This window comes from Talpa occidentalis, unplaced genomic scaffold (assembly GCF_014898055.3).
Source record: "Talpa occidentalis isolate TD23 unplaced genomic scaffold, MPIMG_talOcc4v2.1 talOcc4.2, whole genome shotgun sequence".
Classification (NCBI taxonomy): Eukaryota; Metazoa; Chordata; class Mammalia; order Eulipotyphla; family Talpidae; genus Talpa; species Talpa occidentalis.
In genome coordinates, this window is record NW_023602073.1 from 79,540,134 (window position 1) to 79,565,416 (window position 25,283).

The window sequence follows — 25,283 nt, forward strand, 5'->3', positions numbered from 1 at the left end:
GTACTCATTTTCCATGTCTGTCCCCTCAACCTACAGCACAAAGTCTGCATGTTACATGTTACTTTTTAATAGACCAGAGTCCCATCTCTAATCAACACCTTATTTTCTCTAACCTTGTTCTATTAATTAAGAAACAGACACTTGCTAACAAACTCTATATGGTCTGTAAAGTTTAGTTTTTCATATATTCTCTCAGCTCACACTGAAACAAGATCACTTGTGAAGAGGTATAAAATCAACCACAACTGGTACTGAGTTCCTGTAGATCTGTAACAAAGTCATTTTAACCATGTTGGGAATGTAACTTGTGTCACAGGTATGGGGCTGAGAAATCTGTCTATCACTCAAGTGAAGATAGAGCATAGCTAAAGCCATCACAGGGCCTGAGAACCAGAAATTCTGAATTGTGATGGCTTCTACTTCTTTAAGCAATGTTGGAAAAATTAGTGAGAAATTGTGAGTAACTGCTGCAATAACATAAAAAAAAACTATTTCTTGGACTACTGAAAATGCAGGGGGTTAAAATGCAGCATGATGAAGCTATTGGCAGCCACTCCAGCACGAGTTCGATCCCCAGGCAGGGAGCTATTCACATGGTGCAGCAGACCTCTCCTGACTCTCCCGTTGCTCCCCTCAGCAGTGTATTTCAGTAAATTTGCCTGCTCTGTTCCCCACTCTGTCTCTGGTGAATCCTCTCACCCCCTCCCCCCACTTCTGGTCTGACTCCAGTTCTTGTCTACATAAATAAATAAATCTTTTTTTAAAAAAAGAAAAAAAATGAGATAAAAGCAGAATGAAATCAAAAAAAGAGGATGATATAATTTTAGAATTCATGGGAAGCATGTGATATATGGAGGTATGAAAGCTAACATATATGGAGGTATGGAGGCTAACATAGAAATTAGTCAATTAATAATACCTTGTACTACTTTAAGCAGGGATTTATAATAGAAATAAAAAAAAATCAAATTGTAGAAGTTCGTGTTTGTAATGCCCATATGCTTTTAAATAATATTGAGACTAAGAAATGGAACTGGAGTAACAGAGACAGTAAATATAACCTGCTTCACTAAAAACTTTTGAATATACTATATTTATTCCTCAAGAGTATTATGTGAAAAAGATATTTTGATATTAACAACTAGAACTATAATTTAAAGAAAATATTAGAAAAATAAAGACAGAACTAAGTATGGTATAAATTGTTCCAAAACATGGCAGGAAACAAAGGCAAAAAAAAAAAAAAAAGAGAAGAAGAAGAAATGAAGGAAATTAAGACTGAAATTAAAAAAGGAGAAAGAGTTGACAGTCAGAATATAAACTTTGACAATGCAAATAGTATGAAAGAAAAAGAACCCAATGCCCAGAATATAACCTATAGATCTATGAGGAGAAATTTTAGTTCAAAATAAAAACATAGAGGGCCTCCCTAGTGACACAAGGGGGTAAGATGCAATCTATGAAGCTCTCCACAGCCACTGAATCATGAGTTTGATGCCCGGCCAGGGAGCTACCCACATGGTGCAGCAGACCTCTACTGTCTCTCCAGCTGCTCCCCTCCGCAGTGTCAGTAGATCCGCCTGTTCTGTTCCTCACTCTGTGTTTGGTGAACCTCTCACCCCCCACACTTCTGGCCTGTACCCTAGTTCTTCTGTGCATAAATAAATCTTTAAAAAAAAAAGAAAAGAATAACATAGAAAGATATAAACTATGTTGGCCAATATAAATATTATCCAAAATGGAGAATTTTATAGTAATTTCCTTTAATATCAGAAACATGGCTAACATTCTTATCATTACCAAATCTGGAAGTCTATAAATTCAATCAAAAAAGAACTAAAAGTAAATAAGAGATAAGTGTTTGAGTAGTTAGGATACTGATGAAATAATTATAGATAATGGGACATGAAATATAGAGGTATAGGACGACATAGGTAGTAACACACAATAAACTTTATTGGATGGTGCTTAGACAGTGATGTCTGAAAAGGGAGTCCCTTACAGCATGAAACCATCTAGAGACTTAAGAAAACAAGGTCACAATCCAGAAGAGAATGAATGCAAGGCAAGATCTAGAAGGAGGGATGGGAGAGGGCCTTGCATTTCAAAGTCATGTCTCCTGGCAGCAGGTCTCTTAGTCAGAAAGTTCTGAAGGACAGTAGTGGCTTATAATTTTATTACAAGACTTTCTTTTTCAGTTACTGTCAGATAGTTTCAAAGGTTATGCAGCACAGTCTCTAAAAGGCTAAACATCTCTTTGTTGGGACTGTTTTTTAAAATAATTGGACATGTAAATTTTTTGTTTGCTACCAGCAGATTTTTGAAGTAACAGGTGACAGCCTGCATAAAGAAATGCATCGTCATATTTGCCTTATTGATACAATATTGGAATTATAAGGAAAGTTTAAATATTTTAACTTTTGGTGTAGAAATTGATTAGCGACCAAGAAAATGCATGGAATGAACAAATATACTAAATGGGTTCAATAAAGGACTCATACAGGATACAAGATTAATTTATGATATTTATTATATTTATCGATTTATGGTATTTATGATATTAATTTATGATATTAATATATGATATTTGCTAATTTGTGATATTAATTTTTGACATTTCTTTACAAAAACAATCAATTATAAAATCAGAAGTATGATTTTCACTAGAATAATAAAAACTATCTGGTTTAAATGTATGTACAAATTGAGTGACTTACTTATACATATAAGACTTCTGAGAGGAAAACATATTAAAATACGTTTTAAGAAATATTTCACTTTATTAGATACTATGAAATACAATTATGTCCATTCTTTACAAATTAACCTATTGATTAACATAAAACTGCATGTTTTGTGAAACTCAATGAAATTATTCCAATTATTCTTGAATGGGTAGCTAATATTAGCAGAGGGCAATAAAGTAAAACAGAATTAAAACATACTACAAAAACTGTATTAACCAAAAGTAAAGATTTGATTATGGATTATTTTCACTGAAATTTAATTTAAAAGGTAACAGATTGAGAGATTTTTTTTGCAATGTCTGTAAGTTAATAGGAATTAATAAAACCTTACCCCTGAAAATAAACAAGTCACATTATCAACACTGAGGGAACCCAAGAGCGCTGTCCAATCTATTTCCGCTAGACATCAGACAGATTCGCGGTTACTTTTTCATTGGATTTATACCAGAAAAGACCTTAGGGTATGTAAGTGATGTTCAAGCCTCCCGGTCCTCTTCCTGTGACATTTTACCCTTAAAGGGGTAGCCAGGAAATGCTCTGTTTCTAAAATGGTCAATGAGGAGTCAAGGCAAGAGAACTGTGTGGGTGTCCTTTCCCATAATAGACTATTCATTTCCCTTCAGTATCCTGAAGGGATAAGCCAGAAGGAAATAAGCCAGAAGGAAAAAGAAAAATACAGAATGGTTTCACTTATAGAAGGAATATAGGGGAACCAAATAAGGGATCAAAATAATAATAATAATTATAATAATAATAATAATAATAATAATAAAACAAAATTAGCAGAAGATCAAGAGACCTTCTGTGATGGAGTGGGAGGAAAAGGGATCAAAACAGAGGAGAGAAGAGCACAAGGGACTAGGGTGATGGTTCATGGTGAACTGGTGGTGGGAATTTTATGGGGACAATGATGAAAAGACATAGATAAAACAATATTAAAAAAAAAAAAAACAAAAACAAAAAACAAAGATCCAAGCTAGAAAGGGGAAAACTCAGCTAGAAAGGGGAAAACTCACAAATGTGTTTGGCTTCTTCCTTTTCTATCTTTGGCAAGAATAGGGGGAGTTCTCCATTCCTTATCCTAGGTCCTTCTCTATCATTATCATCAAGTGATGCTATCTTACTTATTTAGTTAAACATTCTGTACACTAAGGGAGAAATCTATGAATGTGTCCTTCATTACTGATTTCCTGCATGATTTTCAGGATATTTATTTTCTTGATACATAACCCTATTTTGCAGTAAGAATCTGAATATAACTTCTTTTCTGGCTAGTTTCCTCCTGTATTCCAGTTTCATCTGGATACCTATGGTTAATTAGGCCAAAGTTTATTTACTGAGAACAAGAGGAAAGAGTGCACATCCATACACATTGGATTATGATATAGAGGAAGCATTATTGGAACGCTGAAAGGGAGATTTCCGAGGGGACAATTTCAGTTCCTTGTGATTGTCAAGTTTCAAGGAAAACAAGTCAAAACCAAAATGCCAGTCTTCTCCACAAAAATGCTTCATTCGGATTTCTGAAGCACATTTTTATTATCCCTCAGAGCGGATAAAACTCTAAGATTCTACGTGACATGGCATTAAGAACATTTTAATGTGCCATATTTAACATTTAATATTTTCAAGCTTTTATATGAAGAAATAAAACTATCTGAGAGATTTTGCATACCCCTCTTTACCACTTTGATCCAATTTATTTTTCTCTGAGGCAAGAAACAAAGTTTAAATTCAAATTTCCCTCTAAGTTTGCTAGATTACATATGACACACCATTCAATTTGAATTTTAGATATTTCTTTTCAAAACAGGTATGCCCTATTCAATATATGAAAATCCATTGTTTATTGGAAATTCAAAGTGAACTGGACTTTTTGTATTTTTTATTTGTTAAATCAGGAAAACCTAATATTATACCTTAAAATCTATAAGCATTTTAAGTCAGTTAAGTATTATATTGCAAGAAGAAAGGTATCACCAATTTTTGATCCCCCAAGTAAAGCAAAAAGCACAAAAATGTTAATTTCATAGGTAATTTAGACATAGAAAGTTAAAAATATTTTTTTTATTTTAGTGGAATTCTTGCAGTTAAAAAAGTTTAATTTTTTGTGAACTATTTAAATAGTTCCAATATGTTAAATGAAAATGTATAAGTTGTACATAGATAGATAGATAGATTCTACTCCATTTTTCAAGAACATAAAATGATTATGTATCTTGTTATTAAATAACTTAGGCCAGGGATTCTAAAAATAGGAAACAAAATCAAAATGTAGGCCTCCCTGGTGGCTCAATGGGTTAAACACGGCGCTATGAAGCAATCTGCAGCCTCTGAAGCATGAGTTCGATCCCTGGCCGGCCAGGGAGAAACCCACATGGCGTGGCAGACCTCTCCTGTCTCACCCGCTGCTCCCCTCAGCAGTGTATTTCAGTAGATCTGCCTGTTCTGTTCCCCACTCTGTCTCTGGAAGATCCACTCACGGCCTGCATCTCTGGCTTGTACCCCAGCTCTTGTATGTATAAATAAATAAATCTTTAAAAAAAGGTAGAAAAATATATACTGGTAAATGTCTCATTATCAAATGAATTTTCTGGGATAGTGAGTGTATTTTTCTTTTAAAAATACCAGTTCTTTTTGCTTTAATTAAAATATTGCCTTTATATTTGGGGGGTGTGCATTTTTATTAGCACTTGTGATTACAGCCTAAGAAAAAATAGTTGAAATAAGCCTGAGAAATTCAAACTGCAATATATCTCTCACTATCCTCAAAGTACTTTCTTTCTCAGCTATACATAGTCATCTCTTCTGCCAAGCATCTGTTGAGGAAATGATGTAAGTAAATTTCCAAAGATTTTAAATCTCTAGTTTAGCCTAAGTTTAGAAATTGCCAGATTGCACTGTGACTTAAAATCATGTCAAAGGAAAACATTCAAGCTTGTTCAACATAGTCATTTAAAATTTATTTATAGACTTAGCATATACATATATATGCATATAAATACACATATAATATATATTAGAGATTTGATTGAAAAATAATACTTTCTCAGATATGGGTGTTTGTAGACTTTATGGTAAAACCAGCTTCCATAAAATTACCTGTTTTAAAGGACTAATAACACACAATAGGAGATATGCTAGTAACTGAAATGTTATTAGCTAGTAATTCTGAGAAATTTCTAAGATGAAAGCTTTCTGAGGTTCTGAACTTCTTTTATCCTAGAATACTCAAAGGGGAATATAATGGCTGTTATTACATTGTATTATTTTGAGGATTACACATAAATAATATGTAAAATATGCCCAGCACATAAAGGAATTCAATAAGAGCTGTCATTTCATTATTAGTATTTAATTTACATGAATTAAATATATTATACTGGTTTCAAAATTTATGAGGTGTGATGTCCTTGATACAACCTGTTCAATCTTAATATGCATTTTAATATATCTTTGCAGCTAAAGCAATATTCATTAAAATATTTAATGTTAATATATGCTTACCCTTCTTGCGTTAGCCACTCCAGGGATATAGAAATAATTTGAAATTGATAGGCAGCTGGGTTGATATGAAGACTGATATTATATGTTTACATAATCAATGAAAGATCAACTCTTTTATTTGTAGTATATTTATATAAATATGAAAGTCATTAAGTGTCCTGTCAAGATGGGAAATTGTTACATAGATGTTAAACGTGAATATTATGTGTGGTACTAAAAATACAAGCGAAGGTATAAAGAGGACAGCATAGGAAGTTTGTAGGAGCTAAAAATAAAGTGAAGATGAATGTTGTGAGTGCTGGAAATGGGGATGTAACTGTATTAGAAGGGGGAGATTACTGGATATAGATCAACAACTTGCATGACTTATCACAACTAGCTCTTCACTAATTCCTGTTTTGACATTACCATAATTTATGTTGAAATCTACTTTGAATCAGAAAAAAGTTCTAAATTTGAAAAATTCAGGACATTATCTCACTAGCATTGAAGCCAGAAAAATTAGAAAGAAAAATATCCCTGACTATAATATAAAATGCTTTAGAAAATGAAAATTGACTAGTTTTTTTCTCTACTATGAATTAGTTATTTGTATTTTGTTCACCATGAAAGCCACATGATCATAAAAACACTTCTATTACCATTTAATATTTTAGAATATCCTGAAACTTAAAACAGAGTGGTGTTTCCATATCACTTAACCATCTTAGAATATCTAAATTATACATCTTGTAAAAATTTCCTTAGCATTTTAGCTAAACGAAACATAATCAGAAACTAAATATAAGACCTAAATGGTAGAAGATATTTGACTGGATTATGTTATGTTTTATGTTGTTAATCTCATATATAAATTTAATATATGTACTCATATATATGGCTTCATATATATGACTATATATAATTTAAATGCAGATGATTATACTTATTCACCATAAATTTCATTTCACATTATTCTATAATAACTACAAAGGCAGTAGATTCCTTGCACATAACCTAAAAAGCATGACATTGTCAATTTTAAGCATTTTGAAAGTAATCATGAGACATATTAGAATATGTCTTAGTTTTGGTTCAAAAGCAAGTTCCCAGAGCTGAAAGATTCTTAAAAAAAAAGTAGTGCATATACATGGAGATGAAATACAATTTTAATATTACATTTTATCAAATGTAATCTTGGTCTAGTAAAGATAACCACCCTGGAAGAATGTGGATGGATATATTTGCATGTTCTATGTTTTATCTTGAAAGGCAGTTGATTGCAAAAGGAGAGATGTTCATTAACTATTTTGCAATTTATACTTTATATATCTAAGAAGAACACATTATAATTAACATTTCAGAAATATAATCTATTGGGAAAATTTATGGAACATATTTTGACTTAAGTTTTTTTGAGTACTAACTTTTATAAATTGTAAGCTTTTGAATAATATGCCTTAAATTTTCAAATACTTCATTGATCAGGACTCATTCACAAATTATTTGTAATTCACTAGGTACAGAATTCATTTTTGTAGCACATATTAGGAAACATGAAATATACTACTTATAGAAAATACAGTTTTAGTTATAGAAAAAAATCTACAGAAAAGGAAATCATGTAAATTTATTTTCTTTTCTTTTATGGTTCACAATTTATTTAGATTTTTTTCATTTTTTTTTTCCTACTTAATTCCAAAATTAGCCCTTGAGGCCTCCCCTGGTGGTGCAGGCAGTTGAATGTCATGCTGAGAAGCTGTCTGCAGCCTCTGCAGTGCTGGTTCGATCCTGGCCAGCCAGCGAGGGTCCCACATAGTGGGGGCAGACCCTCCTGTCTCACCTGCTGCTCCCCTCTGCAGTGTATTTCATCAGTCTGCCTGTTCTGTTCCCTGCTCTCTCTCTGGTGAATCCTCTCACCCTCCCACGCATCTGGTCTGTATCCCAGTTCTTGTAGAAAATCAATAAATAAATATTTAAAAAAAAATAGCCCTTTCAAACACTGTTTCATAATATTATCTCTCTCCTGAGCTTTATAGTTTCTCACTAACGTGATTTTATATGATATTTCCTTTCTTATTTGCTTAAAAATCACAAATAAGGCTAATATCAAATTATGTAAGAAGTAAAAAATGTTCATTTAAAAATGGTTTTATTTTAATTGCTAAGTAGGCATAAATTAAATTTTCTAAGCACTTGAAAAGAAGAGGATTTAAAATGATATGAAAATAAATAGTTTAATAAATGCAACTGTTGCCTCAGAGGAAGGATAATGGCATGTTACATGGCAGAACAAGAGTAGCTTCTGCTATCGTGATCTGCATAAGAAGGGAAACCTGAGTATTGCCTAGGTTTCATTGTATGCATGAGCAAGGAAAAAGAAAGTTTTGGGACAGACTATCAAAAATGTCTTTACCAATATCTTCAACTGAACATGTTCTTTCCAAACCTTTTGTTTCCCCTCTATCCTGAGTGGGTTTCCATAGACTGGAAAACCATAGAGTATTGTGTCAGTATTATGAGGCAAAGCCATAAAAGGTGAGACAGCTCATTCTTTCTGGAGGATACTGTGTAATTATGGTACCATATTGTAGAAGCCACTGTCATGGTGAGGTTCTTCTAAGTGGTTCCTCTAAGAACACCATCTTAACACCTCAGCCAGGATCAGCATCAACTGCTAGTACTGTGAAGTTCTACCTTCAGATTGTATACAATCTTCAGATGAGTCATGACGTTTGTATAGGAAAAAAAAAAAAAACACTGTACAGACTTCAAAAAACTAGACAGATATTTTGATATTATGCATTCTTGTTTTTTAATTTATTTATGCATACAAGAACTGGGGTGTAGGCCAGAGGTACAGAGAGTGAGAGTTTTCATCAGAGACAGAGTGAGGAGTTGAACAGGCAGATCTGCTGAAATACACTGCTGAGGGGAGCAGTGGGAGAGGTCTGTTGTGCCATGTGGGTTAGCTCCCTTGACAGGCATTGAACTCAGGCCACAATGGCTGGGTATAGCTTGATAGCACTGACACTTTAACACCTGCACCACCAGGGAGGCCCCATTCTTGGTTTTGAAAACAAAAACAAATTATTACCAGTTAGTTAAAAGAGCTACCTCCTCTGTAATCAATACTAATGACAATAATCTATCTGTCAATGATCTTTATTTATATATTCTGTGGACCAATGAATTTACTAATTAAATATGTTTCAAAGTTCTTTAAAAAGCTCTTGTAGACACATCATTTACAGTATCAAATTTACATGATCTGCTGTCATCAAATTATGTGAGAAGTAAAAGATGTTCATTTGAAAATTGTTTTACTTTAATTGATAAGTAGGCAAACATTAAATTTTCTAAGAAAACAAGCTAAAATATAAGGAAACATTGAGATTAATATCTAAGATTTGATCAGAATTTTATTGATCTGTTATGATAAACATAGACTGATTTTATAAATGTATGCCCCGCCTCCCTACAAACACTTCTCCTAGTCACATATCTTTACAAAGTAACTTAAGTATTGCACCCTGAACTCAGAAAATAAAAAGTAATTAAGAAATAGTATAGAACTGCTTATGTGAATTAAATAAGCTAAGCATGATGTTTGCTTTGTAGTTTTACTATATCACATGAAATTATTTATTATGTAAGTATAAAGAGCATCAAGAGTAATAAGAAATAATGTTTGAGGGAGAAGATGAGAATTGCTACCTTGTAAGAGCAGTTGCTACCCAAAGAGCAAGAAATATGGGATTAGAGAATCTAAATTCCTTGCAACTCTGCATTTGAAGTGAAACACTAGTTCTTAAACATCAAATGGAGGGCTCATCAGCCATGATCAAATGCCATAGTTAAGTAGCTAAAAGAACCTAATAGAATAAAATTTACACATAAGTGACAGAAAAGGAAATTACCTCTTTCCAAACTTACTGAATTGATATCTAATCCAAATGAATGCCATCATTTATCATGGCATATTATTTTAAAGTTAGTCTTTAGTTTGATGAATTCCATTGAAATGCAGTATAATTTAGTCTCAAATGTGTGAATCATTTGCAAATATTTGTCTTGAATCAGGAAACACTCATCTGTTTCAACTCATTTTCAAGAATGCATACGAACCTATACAACATGAAGTTGATTGAGCTGTTAAGGTGTTAAGGTAAGTCTGGCCATAATAAAGTAGGTTGTAAAATACTGATATACATGATCACTCAAATTAAATAAGATAAAATATATTAAGCTTGATCATAATTATTTAAAGATGTTTGTAATGAAACTAATAATTCTTTAATTGGGATTTTATAGTGAGCATGGGGAAATGCAATATCATTGAGAATCAACAGTCTAAATACAATAACAAAATTAGCTATAAGATAAAGGTAAGACATTTTAGCATGTTTAGCTTTCTAGATTTTCATTTACAAGTTCTTCACTAAATAAAAATTGAAGCCATATGTTCAAAAATGTTCCTGTATCTAAAAAATAGATTTGCAGCTTTTCTCCATTAAAAAAAAAAAAAATCAAAGTCCCAAGATGAAGTAATTAGAGTTTCTGCATGGAATTCTATAAATTGTCACACCTGTTTATTTGAACAAAGAATTAGAATATGCAGACTTCAACAGAATTCAAGAACTCATTAAAATACTTACACCATACCAGCAGAAATTACTTAATATAGGAAAAAAAAATCAGTCATTTTCAGGCAGTCACGAGTGATTTTTAAATCACTGTAACTGATGAATCAGAAGTGGAAAATTATCACAATTATATAGGCAGTATTACTGCAATGTATAGGACATCTGTCACCAATGAGAGCCAATTCAACATTCTACAAGGGGAAGAATTGGTGCATTCAGTATTAGAAGGCTAAAAGTAGTTATTATGCTTTTTATCACTCTAAAAACAAAGAAAGCAATCATGCAATTTTCATACTATGAAAATTGAATGCACTCTGAGTCAAAGATAAGCAGGTATTCATATTACCCATATGGCCATTTATATCAAGACAGTATATTTCATTTTTAAAAGATGGTTTATTTCTTACAGAATTTCTTTGATGTCCTAATAAAACAGATAGGAAAAACTATAATTATTCTTCTATATATGGCTCACATAGAAAAATCCTTTTCTATAATGTACACAAAAATTGTATAATAGTTCTATGTAACTTTGTAAATATAGGTTTGAGAAAATATTGCATTAGACCTATTCTCATTACATTTGTCAAAAGAGAATCATAATAGTTTGAAATTCCCTTAATATTAAGAATAACCTATCTGTTACTTTTTTGAATATGAAAGATTTATTCTGTATCTTAAAGATGCTACAACATGGGAGTATAAATTTGACTAGTTCATAGGCTTTGCTATTAAGAATTTGATAAATCAATAGAAAGTATATAGAGTGTAAATTCTGCAGAAGTTAAAGAAGAGATTTCATTTTAGAGAGGATATAAACTATGAGAAGAGCACAGAAAATGTGAATATGTATGATTTGTTTGTTATATATCACTACAATTATTTGATTATAGCATATGACTGGTTTGAAGAAATATTGAAAAGTGTAAAATTAAAAAAAATGCCATTCTATTTATAATCAAATGCTAAGAGAAAAAAGCAGACTGTGTTGGACTGTGTTAAGGAAATAGAAGAAACAAACATTGAATAAAGTTATATCAATTCAGCAAAGTGGCAGGATATAAATTCAACACAAAAAAAAAAATCAGTTGCTTTCTTATATACAAACAATGGGCTAGAAGAAGAATAAATTGATAAATCCATACCATTTACAAATTCACCAAAAATAAAATAGATACTTGGGAATAAACTTAATAAAGGTGGTGAAGGAACTATATAAGGAAAACTGTAAAACATCATTTAAAGAAACAGAAGAAGACACAAAGAGATGGAAAGATATTTCCTGCTCATGGATAGGAGTAATTAGCATTGTAAAAATGGCCATCCTACCCAAAGCAATTTAAAGAGTCAATGAAAGTATAATGAAAACCTCAATGGCATTCTTCAAAGAATTGTAACAACTATTACAAAATATGGGGGGAAAATCCATCTGGAACCACAAAAGACTATGAATAGCCTAAGTTCTGTTATAAAAGGGAAAAAAATGAAACAGTTTTGAGAGCTCAGAAATTAAACCACACATTCATGGACAGCTCATCTATGACAAAGGAGTCATACACACACACACACACACACACACACATACTGGAGCAAGGAAAGACTCTTCAATAAATAATAATGGGAAAATTGGACTGCCTCATGCAAAAGAATGAAACTAACTACTATCTCACACCATACATGAAAATTAACTCAAAATGGATAAACTTGGATGGATTCTGAAATAATAAAATATAAAGGAAAAAATAGGCAAAATACTCTATGACATAACTTTCAGAAACATCTTTGAGGATTCATTTCCCACAACAAAGAAAACAAAGGAAAATAGAAACAACTGGGACTACACCAAACTAAAAATGATAAATTTGACTTTATCAATATACAAAACACCTGTTCATCAAAATCCTTGTGTTAAAAGAGAAAAGACAAGTCAGAGACTAGAGTTTTTCGAAACACGTATATCACTAATTATTTCTACCAAGGTTTTATAACTCTACCCCCCCGTAAATCAGTGAAGAAATACACATTAAAAATGGTGAAGTGAGGAAATCATACCAGTGTGCAAGGTCTATAAGATACTAGCGGTCTATACAAATACAAACTGACACTGCCTCATTGTTAAATATTTAATTAACTTTTCACTAAAACCAAAGAAGCAATGTAACAATGTAGATCAATATCACTGGAGTAAAACAATTTGAGTTATAATTTTATCTCTACCAGTTCCTCAAAAGGTAAAATGGACTTGAAATTAATTATTTTTGTTGACTTGTTTTTTGATAAAAAAGAAAGGTATATATAGTAAACAATGAGTATTTTAGTGATTGAATAGTATAGAATATTATTCAAATTGGCATTTTTTTATAACTTTAGACAAATAGGCATTTTAACCATTCAAGTAATTTCAGTTTGTAATCAATTGATACTCCCATTTATCAAAACAGAACTAGACATTTTTATCATCATCCTGTGATCTCATAAATAATTTTGCATCTACTAAATACTCAGTAGATGCAAAAATTGCCTTGAAACAATTTATACTTGGATGCAGGGTTTTGCCAACCAATCAAAGGTGGGTTTGTCACAAGAGAAAAGACACTAATCAGAAGGCAAAAACAATGCTTATGTTCTTTATCGAAACAGAATATGGCAGCAAAGGAAATCATTCATGTTATTAATTGAATACAGAACCTTTGTTTTTTAGTGTAATATAACTGGATTATGCTGTGCTTAGAAGAATAATTCAGCATATTTATGGTAATAATCACAGTGATCAGAGAATCAAGAATAAAATGCTACAAAAGGAAGTTTATCTATGCAAAAGTAATAACAGAGAGTCAACTACACAAACACCTTCCTAGTCAACACCTAAAAATAGTATGTGCATTATTAAATGTGTTAAATTAGCCTGTATAAATATTTGCCATCATTTTAACTCCTAGTTTTATGAATGCTAAATCCTAGAGTTGATTATACATGTTGTATGCCCACTGACTCATGTAATATGATTAACTGTTCACAATATCTAATAAATTACACTTATGAAAACAAGGACTAGTTCAATTCTCTACATGGCAGGGGGTTAAAATCCAGGGTTGAGTTAACTGAGATTAATTTTTAAAGCTTTATCAGAATTGAGTTTTAAAAAGGATTAAAGTTCAATTATTAAAAATGAATAATAAGTTATATCTGATTTAGCTTTTACCAGCTTTCCTTTCCATGGACAAAATACTACCCTTCATAAATTCTACCCACTGAAATGGAGAAAACTACTTTACATTAGAAAACATTCTTCCTGGGCCTCCCTGGTGGTACAAGGGGTTAAGACACAACCTATCAGGCTGTCCACAGCTGCTGCAGCTTTGATCTCCTGCCAGGGAGCTGCCCACATGGTGAGGCAGACTTCTCCTGTCAAGCCCGCTGTTCCACTCAGCAGTGTGTTTTGTGGATCTGCCTGTTCTGTTCCCCACTCTGTCTCTGGTGAATTCTATTACCCCCCACACCTCTGGCCTGTGCCCCAGCTCTTGTATGCATAAATAAACAAAACTTTTTTTTTTTTTAAAGAAAGAAAATATTCTTCCTATCTTTGATTTAAATTGTTTATTTTATTTTATATTTTTAAAAATCAAGTGTTTTTATTTTTTATTTTTTAAATATTTATTTATTAATTTATACAAGCACTGGATACAGTCAGAAGTGCGGGAGGGCGAGAGAATTCACCAGAGACAGAGCGGGGAGCAGAGCAGGCAGAAGGACCGAAGTACACTGCTGAGGGGAGCAGCGGGCGGCAGGAGAGGTCTGCACACCAGGTGGGACCCTCCTCTAGTGGCCGGGGAGCAGCCGGGTATCGAACAGGTGCTGCAAAGGCTACGGGCAGCTTTGCAACCCAGCGCTGAACCGCTGCGCCACCGGGGAGGCCCTGATTTAAATTGTTAATAAAATATCTTACAGCATTTTTTACTAGTTAAAGTGTACCTCTTATTACCTGTCTAAGTGATACCTGAGATTATGATACCCTGAGAATTGATTATTCCTCCCATGCCATACTATGATCTCTTTAAATTACTCATTTTAAGTGTAGGGATTCCAGCGTGCCTTGCAAATACATCTTCTTAAATCTAGAAACTGAATTTTTTTTTATATATCTGTAGAGCATTACTAAACTAAGATTACAGATTTTACTTAACGACGATTTTTACCTGCATTAAACTTAGATTTGAAAAGTTTTAAAAATAAGCCAGGAACTTATCATTTACAGAATAAGAATTTAATCATTCCTTCAATTGCTAAAATATATTTGCTATATACATTATTAAGTGTTAATATTAAAGCCAATCATTTTACAAAGGATATAAGTCACATGTAAATTTTTTAATATTTGGAATTACAATGAATGCATTTTCATATAATTTTAGTTTAAACATTTAATTCTTAATTTTATTTGTATTAATGCCTGAGATTGCAGTATGCCTCAAGGCTAATTATTCTGTTCATACTCTTTCACAATATTTGAAGTATCTAAATAATAAGGAATCTGATTTTTTTTTCTGAATGCTCGCTAATTTAAATAGGATTGGTATCCTCTACAACTCAGTTCTCTGTAGTGTGATTAAATCTGTTATTAGTAGCTTATGAAACTATTTTTAGTTTGGTAGCTATAGCTTCCCAAATGATCTGAGTTTCAAAATTCTTGGTTAGAAGTAAAACTCAAAATTAAACTAAGTATGACATAAAGGCTAAATTATATAACAATCACTCACTAAGGATTGGAAATACAGAGTTTTTGAACTTTTACTATGACTCATTGAAACATTATAATCTCAATTTATTTATGAATCCAATTCATGTACAGATAATTTATATTAATATGCACAGATTATTGCAGTGGCAAAAGATAACAAAGACGTTAGTTTCATATACAGATGAGTATATGACAAGATCTAGAAATAGCATAAATTTTTAAAATGTGATGTTTTTTATGCATTTTTGGCTGAAACTTTAAGTAATAAAATACTGCAAAGGGTAGCAAAAATATTCTAATTGACTGTAGTTACTGGATTTCCTAACAGTATCGTTATCCAGGTTTGTCCACAATAGTACCTGCTTATGCTTCCGGAGTATAAGACAAATTATTGCTAATTTATCAGTTCTCTCCAATTATCAAATTATTCTTTGTTCTGTATATTCTAACCATTCATTAGTACTACCATTCATAGTTCCATTAAAATAAACAGGGATGAGTTTGACTGATCACCATTTTGTATTTTAAATCCTGTCATTGTTTTCTAGGGATGTGACAGATACGTAAATGGTAAATTATTTTAACATGAAGTTATATAAGCAGGAGAATAGGTGATAATCTACCTCCTATTTTCCAATCCTTTCCAGATACAGAGTATATCATATCTCTCATTTCTCTTGTCGGATCTTGAAGACTCAAACAGTCAAACTAACAGACACCTTTTCTGAGTAGAAGGATCTGGCAATGTCTGACAACATTGTCAGATATGTGTACTGCATGCACTGCAGACAAAGCTTCCTGACTGTGAGTAAGCTGGGTCAGTGGGAATCAAAGGAAATTATCTCTACTTTATGAGAGCAACAAATTGAGGCTAAGCAGTCTGTTCCTATATTCTAACTGTAGAGGGTGCCATTTATTACATGGAATAAATGAGGAGTTGGCAAATTATAGCTGAGTCACATATTCCAGCTATTTTTCTTAATAAAGTTTTACTGGAACATTGCCATATCCATATATTTAAATACTGTCTACAATTGCTTTTCACATTACAATAGAAGTGTTAAGTTATTGTCATAGAGATCTTATGACTCAGTATATCTGAAATATTTACTATCTGACCCTGTCCAAAAAAAAAAAAAAATCTTAGTAAGATCCTCATATATATATCTAGAGATATGTGCATTTTATGTGTACTGATGTTTATATTTTACAAAAATATTTAAAATGTAATAAGACCAAAATAAATAACTTACATTTTAATACACATATTTCAATTTTATGTTTGTTATTATTATATATGACTCTGGAAAGTATATCTTTTCATATAGCTCAAATGTACATTCCCAAATTATTTCCCTCATTTTCTACTGCAAATGTCCCTATGCATACAAAAAATAAAGTGACAGTCTTTTAACATTTGTGTTCCCTCAAAAGACAGAACAGAATCACACACAGTAAAAATATGTCAGCCTGGTATTAGTAAAATCAGAGGCTTCAAATAATCAATAATTTAATAATGATATGACTTTTCCATCAAATTCCTTGAATTAAAAGGTAAGATATCTGACAAAATCAGGAAAGCTATTGAAAACCTAGCAAAAATGTTTGGAGTTATATGTCCTTGTAGTGAAACAATTAATTTTGTGAAGTGTATAATGCTATTGATATGTACATATATTATTTTAATTAAATTGAGAGAACAATGAAACAGGTATGTCATTGGAACACATAATTTACAGTTTGATTAAAACTAGTTATGCTATACACACAATAAAAACAGAATCTATTGTAAAACTTATTATGAATTTTAATTATCCACAGTACTACAGAATTCATTTTTTAGGGTATAGATGATATTGAAAGAAAAGTCTAATAGGACAGAATGTGTTTTCTCTTGTATTCTACTAACGTTTAGATTTCAGAAATGTTTAAGCCTTTAAAGAGTAAGTTTAAAAATAAGCCTAAGATTCTCAGGTAGGTTTTGACAGTTTGATAAAACAATCCTCTAAATTCTGGTTTTGTCTTGTTTAAATTCATGTATACATTTAATCAAACAATTTAATATGCTAAGTCCCTAAGAAATTAATTTTTGAAATAGTTATTGAAGTTGAACTTACTTATAAATAAATTAAGATGTGTTTCTACAAAATCTAATGAAGACCTTGTCGAAAATGTGAGTTCAAAAAATGTGTAAGATTTTACACAACTGTTCTTTAGGATAGCTGGCATTGGGGGAAGCAACAATTGTAGGGTATTATTTTCAAGGTTGTCTATCTGCTAAAATATAACAGACATAAATTGAGAAGGCCTATAACAATGTGGTGAATTTTTTCCATGACAATTTCATTTTTAATATTGTCAAATAAAGTAATTCTGAATAAATTAAAAATTATGGCTTCTATGAAAACATTGATGTCATATTTTATACAAAGTATAGAAATGAAGATACTTTCCATTTAGCAATTTTTTCTTTCAGATTAGCAGGAAACTCAGTAAGTGTACATTGAAAATGTCCTTAATTAAGCATGGCATTGTCAAGAGAAAAGTCAGGTAAAGCTATAAATAATTTCAAATTTATTAATCACAGATACAACCTTGAAGATTTTATAATTTTATGAAAATTTAAAAAAAAGAGTATATCGAAAAAAATATTCAATCTCAGAAAAATAGACACACAGTATTAGAGACATATATGGCTAAACATAGTTTCTGCTTATATTATTGTGTAATGCTCAGATGATCAATGTAAAGTAATTTGATTTGCAGAGATCCAGTTACAATTATTATCTCTGGAGTAAGTTTTATTAAAATAAATTTTGAGTAGGGCTACTTTAGCTGCCTGTTTAATGAAACTAATTTGCCACTCAATAAATAAATATTTCAAACAATATATAATTGTAACTACTCTTTTGCTCAAAATGACCATGGTTTGAAAAATAAATTATATGGTCAACATAAGTATCCCAGATATGGTATAGTTATTGTAAACATCTTTGAATTCATAATCTATTTCAATCAAATAAACAACTTCAGAAAATAAAATGACTTCTTTGAAGAGAATCTGTGTTCTTACTGCTTGCATTATTACTAACCACCTATCTATGTGGCAGTGACTGATCTACTCTACCAAACTATCTAATCTCTCTCAATTTACTTAGTAGAACACTCAGAAATTTTACTATTCTCTGTAGCTTGTTAGCACATTTTGAGAAGGAAAGAGGCATATTTTCAGCAAATGGAAAGTAGAGAAGAGTCCAATGATGGAAGTGGTTTAAAAACATTTTCAATCATTTCACATTTAATTAATTTTAAGAAACTATTGGTTTTAAAGAATAATTTCATTTTACATCTTTAAATTAATATCAGGATTAAGGAAATAAGTTAGATATAAGTATGTAAATTATGTGTAACATGTGCACTATTTCTATGGCAGAAGATTATTATTATTTTTTTTAAAGTGACTCTAGTGTCCTTTTTTTTTTAAAATATTTATTTATTTATACAAGAACAAGGTACAGGCCAGATGTGCAGGAGGGTGAGAAGATTCACCAGAGCCAGAGCGGGGAACAGAACAGGCAGACAGACGAAAATACACTGCTGAGGGGGCAGCGGGTGAGACAGGAGAGGTCTGCCCTGCCATGTGGGACCCTCACCAGCTGGCTGGGATTGAACCCATGCAGCAGAGGCTATGGAGAGCTTCACAGCACTGTGCTCAACTGCCTGTGCCACCAGGGGAGGCCCTATGGCAGAAAATTATTAATGCTTTGCTGTTGGGTGTGATGCACAAACATACATGTATTTTCTTGTGGTGAAAAACTTGTCAACTGTGACAAACCCTTATATTATGGAATATCTAGCAAAATAATCAGTTAAATGTTAACCAAATAGATTAATAAATTTATCTTTAAAAAGGTGACATTGGGGGGCCTCCCTGGTGGTGCAGGGTTGAGCGCTGGGTTGCGAAGCTGCCCGCAGGCTCCGCAGTGCCAGATCAATCCACGGCCTCCAGGCGAGGGTCTCACCTGGTGTGCAGACCTCTCCTGCCGCCCACTGCTCCCCTCAGCAGTGTATTTCATCAGTCTGCCTGTTCTGTTCCCAGCTCTGTCTCTGGTGAATTCTCTCAACCTCCCGTGCTTCTGATTGTACCCAGTGCTTGTATAAATAAAATAAATAAATCCTTTAAAAAAAAATGACATTGGACCACCCTGGTGGCACAAGGGGTTAAGAAGCAACCTATGAAGCTATCCAAAGCCATTGCAGCACAAGTTTGATTCCTGGCCAGGGAGGTGACCCACATGGTGCAGCAGACCTCTCCTGTCTTGACCACTGCTCCCCTCAGTAGTGTATTTCAGTCAGTCTGCCTGTTCTGCTATTCTGCTCCCCACTCTGTCTCTGGTGAATCCTCTCATGCCCCGCACCTCTGGCCTGTACCCCGGTTCTTGTATGCATGAATAAATAAAATCTTCATAAAAATAAAATAAATGATGACATTGAACCTGCAAAATAATATTTTAAGTAATAATTAAACATTTTAAATTAAATAAAATTGAAAATACAATTTTGGGTATAGGTACACTTTTTACCTGAAAGTTGTTCATCACATTGACAAATGAAACTATTTGCAGTAATACAGCTGCAGTTTCCATGGAAACAGATATGTGGTTGACACTGCCCAATTATTTCTGAACAATTTATACCTATAAAAATGAAATAAAATGAATTATAATGTTTCAACTAGTTCAAAATAGTCATATTATATAAAAAAGTTAATTATGATCAAGTTCTGCCAATTATTTACTAATGAATATCAAAATTTTGACAATATGTAATTCTAATTCAGAAATACCCTATGATGATGTATTTATTTAGAAACAAAAATAAAACATAACACTGAATTCAAAATGTATTAAAATCTTGACCTAAGAAACAAGAGCAAAAATGACATAAGAAAAATATAGATTGTAATGCTCTTTGATATCAGTCTTAATTTTTTTTACCCTTAATATTCTTTTACCCTTAGATAAAGTCCATATTTTTTAAATTTTTTTAAAGATTTATTTATTTATTTATACAAGAACCGGGGTATAGGCCAGAGGCTAGGGAGCATGAGAGGATTCACCAGAGCCAGAGTGGGGAACAGAACAGGCAGACTGAAGAAGGGGAGCAGTGGACCAGACAGGAGAAGTCTGCCACCACGCCATGTGGGACCCTCGCTGGCTGGCCCAGATTGAACCCATACTGGAGAGGCTGCAGACAGCTTCACAGTGCTGTGCTCAACCGCCTGCGCCACCAGAGGAGGCCCTGACATCAGTCTTAGAGTTGTGTTTAAGGACATGTGCCAATGGCAAGGAGAAAAAAAGCAAATCTAAACAAATGGGCCTTCATGAAATTAACATGCCCTTTACAGTGAAATAAACTTTACTCAAAAGAAAAAGATATGCACAAAATGGGAGAAGATATTTGTACATAATATAAACAAGGAATTAATATCTAAAATATACAAAGAACTCATAAAACTCTACAATAAAAATGAAACAACCCATTTAAAAAAAAAATGGGCAGAGGCTCTGAATAGATCCCAAAGATCTACTTCTCCAAAGAAGAAATACAGATAGTCAGAAGGAAGATGAAAATATGTTCATCATACCTCACAGTTAGAGAAAAGCAAAGCATTACAATGATCACATCTGCAGCTCATTCCCCCTTTGTCTCTCACAATGAAGACATACTATTACTCTGTTAGTTGTTTTCCCATATTTTATTGCAAGCTAAGTGGAGGATTTCCCTTTGTTAGGTCATAGTTGTCTTCCCACTTCCCTTATAATGCTCCATGCCAGGTCTCAGGAACTCCCATTAAAAGAAAATCATATATTTCCAAACTTAAAATCTTCCCTATATTTCTCAATGTTTTTTTTTTTCCTTATTTTGCTCTGATGACCCAAATTACCAAATAAACTTGACATAGTTTAGTTTCCCCTAAATCCTCACTTTGACCTCAGATGGTATAATTTACATAGTTACTAGATTGACTTCTGGTTCTGTGTAGTTATCAAATATTTTTCTTTTTAGGACCTTTCCTCATCATTAGATCTCACATTTTATGAGGTCAGCATTACTCTAATAGGAAAGCTCTGCAAAGACAACAGATAATACACAAAAATAAAACTGCAGACCAATTTCCCTAACGAATACAGATGCAAAAATCTTCAAAAAATCTTAGCAAACTGAGTCAAACAATGCATTAAAAGGATTATACACCATGAAAGAGAAATTTATAACAGGGAAAAAGGACGATTCAACATCCCAAAATATCAATCAATGTAATTTGCCACCTCAATAAAAGGAAAGATAAGAAACATTTGAAAATATAAATGAATGTGAAGAAAACATTTGATAAGATTCTATATCCATTTATGAGTAAAACCCTCAAAAAGCTGAGAATAAATTGAACATGCCAACAAAATAAAAGATATATATGTCAAACCCACAATTGAGATTATCCTCAGTGGTTAAATCTGAAAGCTCTTTTTACTAAGATCTGGTACAAGACAAGAATGTCCACTTTTGCAACTGCTATTCAACAGTTTTGAAAGTCCTAGCTAAAGCAATTATACAAAAGATATGAAAGGAATCCTAATAGGGAAAGAAGCAAAGCTATCCTCTGTGTGTGTGTATGTGTGTATGTGTGCGTGTGTGTGAGAGAGAGAGAGAGAGAGAGAGAGGCATGATAGATAAAAAGAAGATAGAAAGACAGATGATATTGTTTTTCTTTTTAAAGATTTATTTATTTATGCATACAAGAGCTGGAGTACAGGCCAGAGATGAGGGGGTGAGAGGACTCACCAGAGACAGAGTGGGGAACAGAACAGGCAGACTGACTGAAATACACTGCTGAGGGAAGCAGTGGGCAAGACAGGAGAGTCCTTCCTTGCTATGTGGGTTGCTCTCTGGCTGGCCAGGGATCAAACTCGTGCTGCAGAGGCTGCAGAATGCTTCATAGTGCAGTGCTTAACCCCTTTTGCCACCAGGGAGGCCCCAGATGATATTGTTTTGAAAGAAACTCTTAATTAAGTAAAAAGACTTTCTTTCTAGTTGAGTTTTTATGTTTGGACTATAAATTCAGCCATTAAAAAAATGTGTTTGCAGATGGGGAGATAATATACATAGAAAACCCTAAATATTCCACTGAGAAACTAGTTGAAACAATAAATTATTGAACAAAGTGGCAAGTTACGAAATCAACATACAAAAATCAGTTGCCAGTCTCCCTGGTGGCACAAGGGGTTAAGCATAGCACCGTGTGGCAATCTGCAGCCTCTGCAGCACAGTTCAATCCCCCAGTGAGCCAGGAGCTATCCACATGGTGCAACAGACCTCTCCTACCTTGCCCACTGCTCCCCTTAGCAGTGTATTTCAGTGGATCTGTTCTTCTCCCCACTCTGTCTCTGATGAATCCTCTCCCTCCTCCCCCCACACCTCTGGCCTGTATCCCAGTTCTTGTATGCATAGATAAATAAACTCTTTTAAAAATATCAGTTGTTTTCCTCTATGCAAACAATGAGTTATAAGAGGAAGATATTAAGAACATGACCCCACTTACAATTACAAAAAAAAAAAATGCCTTATAGTAAACTTAAAGGAAGTGAATGACCTATACAAGAAAAATAATGAGGCATTGTTCAAAGAAGTATTAGACACAAAGAAATGGTAAGATATCTCCTATTCATGGATGAGATGAATTAACATTGTCAAAATGGTCATCATACCCAAAGCGATATACAGACTCAATGCAATCCACATCAAGTTTTAATGTTATTCTTCAAAGAAATAGTACAAACATTACTGAAATTCAGATGGAAACAAAAGTCTCTGGACAGTCAAAACAATCCTGACATAAAAAGAGTAAGAATGATGGGACCACACTTCCAGACATCAAACTATACTACAAAGTTATAACAATCAAAACAGTATGGTATTGGAACAAGCACACAGACCAATGGGATAGAATTGAGAGCCCAGAAATAAACCCTTACCTATAAGGACCGTTAACTTATGGCAGAAACCAAAAACATACCCTGGAGCAAGGAAAGTCTCTTCTTTAAGTGGTGCTTCACATACAAACAGATGTATGTGAAATAATTAAACTAAATCACATCTCATATATACACAAACATCAAATCAAAATGGATGAAAGACCTGAAGCTATAAAATACATATAGAATGTAGGCCAAACACTCCAGGAAATAGGCTTTGGAGATGTCTTAGTGGAGTTGTCTTCAGCAACAAGGAAAAAGGGTGATTATAAATAATTGTAACTATAGCAATTAGAAAACTATATAGATACACAGATAGATGATAGTATTATAAGAAACTTTGTATAAAAAGATTTAAGTTGTATTTTGCAGACAGTCAATGAATGCTGCTTCAGAAACTTTCATCAAATTTATTTCTGGAGATTGAAGAGCTGGTTCAGTAGAAATTACAAGAATGTTTCCTAATAGAATTTGCAAAGGACAAATCTGGAGAGCAACTTGATTGCCTGAAGTATTCATTTTTATATTTACTCCCCCAAACCAGGAATCTCCATAGATGTCCATACAGATGTTTTCTGTTAGTGCCCAATTAATAACATATGAGTTTTGCATATGCCATTCTTCCAGTAGTTGCCATTTACATGTTGTTTTTTTCCATTTATAAACATGTTTTGAAGAATCACCATTCTCAGAGGCATAATTAATTTGTTAGTTATCTTTGGCAATTGTATTTTTCCAGTCTATTGTGACAATTTCAAAAATATTTGCTGCAAAATGGGTTTTACTATTGCTGGAAATTTCCAAGCAGGTATTTCTTTTAGGATTATTGTGTTACTGGTGTTTGTTCCTTCCTGTTCCCAAAGAGCAAAGCAGATTTGATGACAGAGAATTTTTATCAAAAAACAAATTTCAATTATTTGAGGTATCCCTTTAAACAGAAAATCAGATATTGTCATTGACATTTTTCTAAATTATTTAATGATATAGAAACATTTTAGGGGACTCTCTGGTGGTACAGGGGTTAAGGACAGTGCTGTCAGGCTGTCATCAGCCACTGTAGCATGAGTTTGATCCCCGGTGGCCAGGGAGCAACCCACAGGGTGAGGCAGACCTCTCCTGTCTAGTCTGCTGCTTCCCTCAGCTGTGTATTTTAGTCAGTCTGCCTGTTTGTTCCCCCCTCTGTCTCTGGTGAATCCTCTGTCTCTGGTGAATGAGTAAATAAATCTTTTTAAAAAAGTATATAAATTATTTTTATATACTGTAACATAAATGTTTATAAGGTTAAATATAATTATCATGTATCACTTTTGTACAATCATCAGTATTAAACATCTATTGGTGAATGATCATGTTCCACTAATGGGAAATCAAGAGGTGGGAGCACCCACATACATAAAAGACTCAAATAATGCTGTTCTACAAATAACTAGTATTCAATAAGTTTTCTTTTTAAAATTTTTTAAGTTAGATTTACTTTTATTTATTTATGCATACAAGAAATGGGGTATAGGGCCTCCCTGGTGGCGCAGCAGTTGAGCGCTGGGTTGCGAAGCTGCCCACAGCCTCTGCGGCGCTCGTTCGATCCCTGGCTGCTCCCCGGCCACCAGAGGAGGGTCCCACATGGCGGGCAGAC

General features: G+C 33.0%; 1 pseudogene; it reads right to left on the reverse strand.

The window, feature by feature from the left end:
* Positions 1 to 25,283, reverse strand: part of LOC119251453 (protein eyes shut homolog) — a 97,522-nt pseudogene that overhangs the window by 59,647 nt on the left and 12,592 nt on the right.